The sequence below is a fragment of the Triturus cristatus genome, chromosome 12 (assembly GCF_964204655.1).
Source record: "Triturus cristatus chromosome 12, aTriCri1.1, whole genome shotgun sequence".
In the NCBI taxonomy this organism is placed as follows: domain Eukaryota; kingdom Metazoa; phylum Chordata; class Amphibia; order Caudata; family Salamandridae; genus Triturus; species Triturus cristatus.
Genome location: NC_140595.1, coordinates 714883352 through 714893325, shown reverse-complemented (window position 1 = coordinate 714893325; position 9974 = coordinate 714883352).

Below are 9974 nucleotides of genomic sequence, written 5' to 3'. Positions count from 1 at the left end.
CTCCACAGCCGCCACCCCAATTCCAATTTCTAAAACTACCCTTGCCACTACTGCAAGCCAATTGATGCTCATGCATGCTATCACTGTGCCCATCAGGGCCAGGTCTCTCATTGCCCACCAGTGTGTCCTTCTTGCATTACCTCCATGGTGGGTTCCTCACACTTCTCAGCGATGACGGGCACATGCTGATGAGCTTTGCAGGGGTCAACAGGGGGTAAAAGACATTGTAATTTACAACGCTATTACTTGATTAATGCTTCACGAAGGAAAAAAAAAACAATAACATTTTCAATGCTAATAGCTCAAAACAATGTCATGGCGAGACCTATTGCACTATAAATGCTTGTTTCCTTCGCAACCTAGTGAATAGCATGATAGGTGCAGTCTACAGGTGACATTGATTTTTCCATGCCATTAATTATTTCCTTGCACCAAGAACTATAACCTTACTAGAAAATTAAATATTGCATTTGGGGATTAGTCAATTTGACCATATTGTAGGGGTTAGAGCACATATATGAGGGACCGGACAGCAGTACCCCAGTGTGCAAAGTTACAAAAAGAGTAAAACCAGTCAGCAATATGTGGAGATTCAAATGCAAAAAGGGGCACTTTCTAACAAGTTTCAATCCCCCAAATCAGGCTTCACAATATACGCACAATATTCTAAAAATGGTCTTAATCACTGGACATGTTATTACCGATAAACCATTTAACACAAGGCTTTGAAATCACATGTAGATCCAAAACCTGGACACAACACACCAGACACAGCCTTCAGATCTGGACACAATAGCCCAGATGTGACCACTAAAGCTAGTAGTGATACACCATTGAGGCTTTCAGAAGCTGGCACAACATTCCGGAGATGGTTATAGTCAATAGACACTGCACAGGCCAAGATAAGTGGAGGAAACTATACAGACTATGACAATCAGTGGTGGACATGATAGTCCAAATGGAGATCCAAACGCATGACAGAATATGCTAAACAATGCAACCAAAGCTGGAGAAAGCACTCCAAGCAAAGACTCCAGGAGGGGTCAGAGCACGCCTAATAAGCCTTCCAGAAACTGACATAATATGACAAAGTCTGATTTCAATACTAAGTACAATGTTCCAGATGGTAACTCTAGAAATGTATTATTCAACACTTTACATGAGCTTAGAAAAAGTGGTACTGGAAACCGGACCGAGGCCTCCAGAACTGGGCACAGACCCCAGAAGTGACCACCAGAAATGAGTGCAATGAAATACGTGGCCACCAGAATTGAACTCAATACTCCAGAGGAGGCCAGAGAACTGGCTCAAAATGACAGATATGTTATTCAAACATTCGAAGAGTAGTATCAAACCTCTAGGTCAATCATCGAGAACTGGACATGACGTTTCATATGGGGTGTGCGACGCTTGACAATACTCCGTATGAGTCTCCCAAAGCAGACACAATATTCCAGAAGAGGCCTCCAGAACTCGATGTAAAACATCAGGAGAAGCCTCACTAAGTGAACACAATATCACAGATGTGGCCTTCACAACTTGACACAGTGCTATGGGTACAGCATTTTAGCTGGACACAACACACCAAGTCATTTTCCAAGCACTCACAATAATTCAGTCGGAGCCTCTAGAACTGAACATCAAACCCCAGATGCAGCATCCAGAAATGGACACAGTCTGCAGGTTTGGCTTCAAAATGGAAAAACAACACTCCAAATGCATTGGCCAGAACTAAAGAGTAAACACAGCTCTGCAAATATGGGTACCTAAAGTAGTAAAAATACCAGCTGAGACATCTACAACAAGACACAATTCTGCAGACAAAGCCTTCAGAACACCACACCTCAGGTGCAGCATCCAGAAATGGGGACAGTCTGCAGGTTTGGGACCAAAACTAAAAACAACACTCCAAATGCATTGACCAGAAGAAAACACAACTTTATAAATGTGGGCTCCTAAAGTAGTAAAATATACCAGGTGAAGCATCTACAACTGGGTGCAATACGGCAGACACAGCTTCAGTAATAAGACAACATCTGAAGCACTGGACACATTCTGACAGTGGTGGCCTCAGGACAAGAGAAAAGACTTCAGATGTTGCCTCTAGAACTGGGTACAAAATGCCAGACATGACTGTGATAACAGGCCCAGTACTTTAGATGTACCCTCCATTACCAGACACCTTACAGTGCAGGAGGACAACAGACAGGAGACAATGTGCCTGAGTTGGTTTTTAAAAGTAGCAGCAATCCTCCTGGTGAGGTTTTGAAAACTTTCCCAAAACTTCAGACTGCCTGAACTAACCTGGTTAAAATTCCCAATGTCCAAAAAGCAAAAATGGCCGTGCGCTCATTTGACTATCTGGCAGCTGAAACTAATGCACTGCCTCTTTTCCTCAGCACTGAGTCATCGGAGAACCATTTCCGGAAAATATTAAAAACCTGGCTTTTCCAGCTTTGAGTTTTTCTGTTGCCCCTTCTTCCCTTGTTTCCCAGGCCCGGTACCTTATCCCTTTTCGGAAGAGTGGCCTCAGCGCGGGGACATACCAGTTGGTGTAACCAGGCGCTTTATAAGTGATATTATTGTTAGACCTGGCACCATTGGCGTGGGTCTCCCTTCCATTTTTTTCCCTGTTGCCGCCTATGTTTTTCTATGTTTTTGCTGGTCTAGATGCTGTGGGCACTTTGCCTCTGCTATTCAGTGCCAAAGTGCAAGTGCTCCCTATTGTAAACTGATGTAATGGATTAGTGACTCCATGATTGCCTATTTGATTTACTTGTCAGACCCTAGTACAGTGCACCATGAGTGCCCAGGGCCTGTTAATCAAATGCTGCTGGTGGGCAGTTTGATTATAACACCTTATAGTCCTAACTGACCCAGGGAAGATGGTAGAAAAACAAATTTAGTATGCCTGAACTCAGAGTGATAAAATACATCTTTTAGTGAAGTTGGTTTTAACATTCTATGTTTGAAAATACCACTTTTAGAATATAGGTATTTTCTTACCTAACCATCCAGCCTACCTCTGCTAGGTTGTGTATTGCATGTCTGGTTTGTGAGTGACAGGAGGGCTTGGGCTCCAGCAGTCTGATGAGTCAGGGCTGGGCTGAATAGGACCATGGCGGCATAGAGAGTGGGGGGGGCAGAGATTTCCTGTCAGTGCCCCCAGCCCTCATAGAATAGAGAGTAGGGGGAGGAGATTTCCTTTCAGCTACCTGGGCCAGGTCTGCTTTCAACAATGCTGTCTCCACCTCCTGCCACGGAGCTTCACAGAAATGGTTTTGGCTAGGTACAGGCACCCTCTGCCCTCAGAGGACAAAGGATTTACTAGTATAAATATTGGGGCCCAGACCCCAAGACTTTGGATCATTTCTTGGAATCAAGACAACCCTTTGCCAATGTGAAGAACCAAGGAAGCTGGAGAAGGAGACTGGCCCTGTGATGTTCTTTTGTTTGGGGTTGGCCTGTAGTGATTGCTTTATTGCCAAGGAAAGGAGAAAAGGAACTTTGTGTGTACTTTTACAATCTTGAAGAAGAATCTCCAAGGGCTTGAAGTGTGCTTGCCTCCTGCCTGAAGTCTTAGGGATACAAGACTTCACCATCAGCGCCCCTGGATTCCCTTGCTGGGATTTCTACATTCAGAGAGGTGCCTACAGTTATTTGGGCCTTCTGAGAAGACTGCGTGTTGCTGGGAGCTGGAAGCGCGACGCAACAAGGAGAAGCGTGTCGCTGCCGCAGCAGTTGCCGTTGCATCACCGAAGAAGTGTGCCGCCGCCGCAGCTGTTCGCCTTTGCATCACCGACAAAGGGTGTCGCATCACCGTAGAAGCATGTCGCTGCCGCAGAGGTTGCCGTCACATCACCGGAGAAGCGTGTCGCAGGGCCTGTCGCGGCTCAGAAGTTACCGAGTTTGCCGCACGGCTGTCGGGCGTGCACGCAGCACATCCAACGTTGTCGCATCGCATCAGGATGCCATTTTGTCGCATCGCACCAGATCGTCCTGTCACATCAAGGCGCCATCTTGTCGCATCGTCACCGGGCCGCAGTAAGAAACGATGCATCAACTCCCCACAGAGTGAGGAAGCGAGACTCAACTCCCCTGTGCAGCAGTAAGGAACCTACGCATCCACTCCCCTGAGTGTAAGGAATGGCGCATCAACTTCCCTGCGACCCTTTTTTTATTTGAGTGAATCATCTAAGGTACTTTGAGTAAAGAGTTGCATTTACCATCTACATTGAACTAAGCTATTTTCTACCATTTTAAAGTCTATTTTTGATTACAGTATTGTGGATTTTTGTCGTTTGGTCTTGTGTTCAGTCTAGTAAAAATTACTTATTTTTCTAAACAAGTGTGGTGTCCATTAGTAGTGTTTTCACTGTATTACTGTATGTTTTCACAAAGGCTTTACACACTGCCTCTGAGATAAGCCTGTCTGCTCGTGCCAAGCTACCAAGAGGGTGAGCAGCGGTTATTTTAGAAGTGTAGCCCCTTACCCTGACTAGAAGTAAGGGTCCCTATTTAGTCAAAGGTACTTACCTCTGCCAACTAGAGACCCCCAGTTCTAACCTTGGTGTTCAGCGGTGGGGATTTGGACTTGCATTTGTGACTCATATACAGTGATTGGTGTACACTACTAGTGAGTGCAGACCATAACGCGACCACATACTTTTTGGGTAGAATTTTCCTTGGAACTTCTTTTTGCTTTTTGAGAACTGCCAACTGGTTTTCACCATGAACAAAGCAGCATCCATTGCATCTGTTAACCTTTATTTTGAAGAAGATAGGATTGACACTTGCACTGTGTCTTACCTCAAAGCTGCTTGCAGGAAATTTAAAGTCTCTATGAAAGGCCTCACCAAGAAAGAGGAATACCAAAAGGCGCTGAAGGCCTGGGTAGAGTCTAGGAATGCCACTGAGCATCCTGAAGAGCCTAGGGAGGAAGTAGAGAATTTAGATGGGCAGCTAGAGGGGCCAGTGGGCCTGGATGGGAGGAAGGTGCCCTCCAGAGCAGGCAGCAGTGTTCCTTCAAAGGACCTGTCCCCAAGAGAGTTGGAGGACAGGATGAGAGATAGAATGCATACGATGGAGCCGGCCAAGCTCAAAATAGGTGGGCAGATGGAGTTGAAGAATAAGAAGTTGGCCTTGAAGGAAAAAAGAATGCATTTGGAGCATGAGAGGATTTTGAGGGTATTGGAATTGAAAGCCAAGAGTTTAGAAATGTCTCCCTCTGGTGACAAGGCACCATCTGTGCCTGTAGAAACAAGAGTGTTCATTTCCAAGGATGTCGTTAAGGAGTTTCATAAGAATGAAGATATTGGGCAATGGTTCAAAGCCTATGAGGTAGCAATGAACTCCCACCGGGTCCCTGAGAAGGATTGGGGAGCAGGGTTGTGGGGCGGTTCCTCAGTGATGGGCGGAATACCTTGTTGAAATTGCCTTCTGATTATCAGAATTCTTATGTGCAAATGAAGGAAGCCTTAATGTCCAGGTATGGGTGTACCCCTGAGCTTTATAAACAAAGGTTTAGGAATTGTTAGAAACTGGAGTCTAGCACTTGGGTAGAATATGTGACTTTTTTGCAGAGCCATGGATGGTTGGGTGAAGGGTAGCAAAGTGAATGATTATCAGGGGCTCTATGATTTGTTTGCATGGGAGCACTTGTCTAGTAATTTTCCAGAGCTATGCCAGCACCTTATTGATAGCAACCTGGCTAACCCTAGGAAGCTTGCTGAGGAGGCGGACCGCTGGGTGAGCCCCCGGGTCCACAAGGGTCATGTGGGAGACTCCGCCAAAGGTGGGCAGGGTCCCCAGCAGAAAAGTGGGGGGACAAGAGTAAACAGGGAGAGTTCCAGAAAGGTCCTCAAAGTAATTCCCAAGGGAAATAAGGGAAGGATTCCAAGCCTCCCCCTGAGAAGAAGCTAGGGGCCCGACAGGTAAACCTGCTCATAGGGGACCCATGAGATGTTATCAGTGCAGTGAGGTGGGCCACCGGTTCTATGATCCCCAGTGCCCCCAGAAAGGCAAAACAGCACCCACTGGTGCACCACCCCAGCAGATAGCTAGTGTAGCCCTGGGGGAGGAGGTGGGTGCCCAAGGTGGGTGGGGTCCCGCAGACATGTCCCTAGTCTCTTTAGGAGACTGTGAGGTGGTCTCCAGGACCCAGATGCCTGACAACACTAAAACGTACAGGCAGTGGGTGACCATCAATGGTCATGGAGTGGAGGCTCTTAGAGACACCGGAGCCAGTGTGACAGTGGTCAGTTGTCGGCTGGTGTCTGAAGAGCAGGTAGTCCCCAATGCATTTTACCCAGTTGTTGCCACTGACAACACAGAGCCACTGCAAGGTGGCTCAGGTTCCCTTTCAGTGTGGGGGGGTCTCAGGTACTCTTTGAGTAGCTGTGAGGCCAGCTATGCCTGTTGACTGTCTGTTAGGTAACAATTTGGAGAGCTACCCTTGGGCTAAGGTGGAGTGAAGTGCTCATTTGGCGATGTTGGGTCTAGCTGAGTGGGCGTGTGTGACCACACGGTCCATGGCAGTCAGTAAGGGTTTTCAAGATGACCTGGAGCCTGAAAGAGTGGCCCAGGTGTCTGCCTTAACGAGAAGATGCAGGGGGCATGGGAAACCAGCCCCCACCGTTCCCATGGTCCAGGAGGAGGCAGACCTTGATGGGGATGCCCTGGAACCTACAGGGGAACAGATAGCTGAACTGGGGGACCTGCCTGAGCTGACCTATTGGCAGTGAAGAGTTCTGTGAGGAGCAGCACAAGTGCCCTTCTCTTGTGGGTTTGCAGCAACAGACCACAAACCAGGCAGCAGGTGATCAGTCTGGATCACATTGGATCTATTGGGAGAATGGTCTCCTATATAACAAGCCTAAGGATGCTGAGACTGGATCAGCGCGTGCGCTGGTGGTATCCCAGCACTTCAGAGCCTTCCTACTGGGTTTGGCTCATGATGCACCTTTAGCAGGACATTTGGGGCAGGACAAGACCTTTGAAAGGTTTATCACCCAATTTTATTGGCCCCATATGCGCAAGAGTTCAGATACTCATTGCAGGACCTGTCAGACTTGCCAGGCAAGTGGAAAGAGTGGGATGAAGCACAAGGTTCCTCTCCAGCCATTCCCTGTGGTCAGCACCCCCTTTGAAAGGGTGGGCATTGACATTGTGGGGCATCTGGATCCCAAGACAGCCATGGGCAACAGGTTCATCCTGGTCTTGGTGGACCATGCCACCCGGTACCTGGAAGCCATCCCTCTCCGGGCGGTGATGGCCCCCGTGGTGGGTCGTGCTTTGATGGGGATTTTCTCCTATGTGCGGTTTCTCAGAGAGATGGTGTCAGACCGTAGTCCAAACTTTATTTACAAGTATATGAAGTGCCTGGGGCATGAGAGTGGTGTAACTTATAAGTTCACCACTCCTTACCCCCCCCAAGGTAATGCGCTGGTTGAGAGATTCAACCAGACCCTCATAGGCATGATTATGGGTCTTGAAGAACCTATGAGGGAAAGTGGGACGTCCTCTTGCCATGACTTCTCTTTGCTTACAGAAAGGTGTCACTGAAGTCCTTAGCGTTCAGCCCCTTTGAACTGCTGTATGGACACCCTGTAAGAGGACCATTGAGATTGGTAAAGGAAGTCTGGGAGAAAGCTCCCAGGAAACCTCCCCAGGATGTATATAGCTACTTGCTGGCCTTCAGAAACCAAACCCAGCGATTCAGGCAACTCACTCATGCGAGTCTGGAGGCCATCCAGGAAGAGATGAAGTGGCGGTATGATCAGAATGCCACTCTGATTGAGCTTCAGCCTGGTCAGAAAGTTTGGGTCATGGCCCCCGTGGAGCTCTGTGCGTTCCAGGATAAGTGGACCGGACCATTTGAGGTGGTGGAGCTCAAAAGTGATGTCATCTAATTGGTAGACTTGCAGTCGCCAAGGAACCCTTTGCGGGTCCTACATGTCAACTGCCTGAAACTCCACTTAGTTGGTCCGAAGTGGGCATCCTCCTAGCAACAGAGGATTGGAATGGAGGAGGAGACTGAGCCTCTTCCTGACCTCCTATCTGCAACAGAGCAAGATGGGTCAGTGGATGGTGTAAACCTCTCTTCCACCCTGACCCCGGAGCAGCAGAATGACTGTCACCAGTTGTTGCGGCAGTTTGCTGATCTGTTCTCCCTGACTCCCAGTATCACTGATTGGTGTGATGTAGACCATGGGTACTGACAAACTTTCTCTCGGGGGCCAAATTTACAGTGTGGTTTGTGGCCGAGGGCCGCACCGGTGGGGGCGGGGTCAGAGGGGCAGGGGCGGAAGAAAAAAATTGTGACCATGAGGTTGAACACACGTCCCTGCAGCAGACGCCTTCATCCACTGAGCCACCAGACCCGGCATAAACACATCTCTCGCTCTTTCTCCCTCTCCCCCTTCCTCCCCTTCCCTCCCTCTCCCTCCCCCTCCCTCCCTCCCTCCCTCCCCCCCTCCTTCTCTCTCCCTCCCTCTCTCTCCCTCCCTCTCCCTCCCTCTCTATCTCCCCCGTCTCTCTCTCTCTCTCCCTGTTTCTCTCTCTCTCCCTGTCTCTCTCTCTCCCTGCCTCTCTCTCTCCCTGTCTCTCTCTCCCTGTCTCACTCCCCCTGTATCTCTCCCCCTGTCTCTGTCCCGTCGTCTCCCTCCCTCCGTCACCCTCCCTCCGCCGCCCTCCCTCCGTTGCCCTCCTCCCTCTGTCTCTCTCCTCCCTCTGTCTCCCTCCTCCCTCTCTGTCTCCCTCTCTGTCTCCCTCTCTGTCTCCCTCTGTCTCCCTCTGTCTCCCTCCCTTTGTCTCCTCCCTCTGTCTCCCTCCCTCTCTCTCTGTCTCGCTCCCTCCATCTCCCTCCCTCTCCCGCCATCTGACTCCCTCCATCTCCCTCCCTGTCTCCATCTCCCTCCCTGTCTCCGTCTCCCTCCCTCCGTCTCCCTCCCTCCGTCTCCCTCCCTCCATCTCCCTCCCTCTGTCTCCCTCCCTGTCTCTCTCCCCCCTCTGTCTCCCTCCCTCTCCCTCTGTCTCTCTCCCTCTATCTCCCTCCCTGTCTCCCTTCCTCTCCCTCTGTCTCTCCCTCTGTCTCCCTCCCTCTCTCTCTGTCTCTCTCCCTCTGTCTCCCTCCCTCTGTCTCTCTCCCTCTGTCTCTCTCCTTCTGTCTCCCTCTCCCTCCCTCTTCCTCCGTCTCCCTCTGTTTCCCTCCATCTCCCTCCCTCCCTCTGTCTCCCTCTGTCTCCCTCCCTCCCTGTCTCCCTCCGTCTCCCTCCCTCCGTCTCTCTCTCTGTCTCCCTCCCTCTATCTCTTTCTGTATCTCTCCCTGTCTCTCTCCCTCCCTCTGTCTCCCTCCCTCTGTCTTTCTTCCTCTGTCTCCCTCCCTGTCTCCCTCTGTCTCCCTCCCTCCCTCTGTCACCCGCCGTCTCCCTCCCTGTCTCCCTCCCTCTCCCTCTATCTCTCTCCCTCCCTCTCCCTCCGTCTCCCTCTGTCTCCCTCTGTCTCCCTCCCTCCCTGTCTCCCTCCGTCTCCCTCCCTTCCTCAGTCTCCCTCCCTCTCTCTGTCACCCTCCCTCCCTGTCTCCCTCCATCTCCCTCCCTCTCTCTCTCTCCATCCGTCTCCCTCCCTCCGTCTCTCTCCCTCCCTCCTTCTCCCTCCGTCTCCCTCCATCTCCCTCCCTCCGACTCGTTCCCTCTGTCTCCCTCCCTCCGTCTCTCTCTCTGTTTCCCTCCCTCCCTCTATCTCTCCCTGTCTCTCTCTCTCCCTGTCTCCCTCTGTCTCTCTCCCTCTGTCTCTCTCCCTCTGTCTCCCTCTCCCTCCCTCACCCTCCGTCTCCCTCCCTCACCCTCCGTCTCCCTCCCTCCATCTCCCTCCCTCTGTCTCCCTCTCCCTCCCTCTCTGCCTCCCTCTCTGCCTCCCTCTCTCTGTCTCTCTCTGTCTCCCTTTCTCTCCCTCCCTCTCCCTCTGTCTCCCTC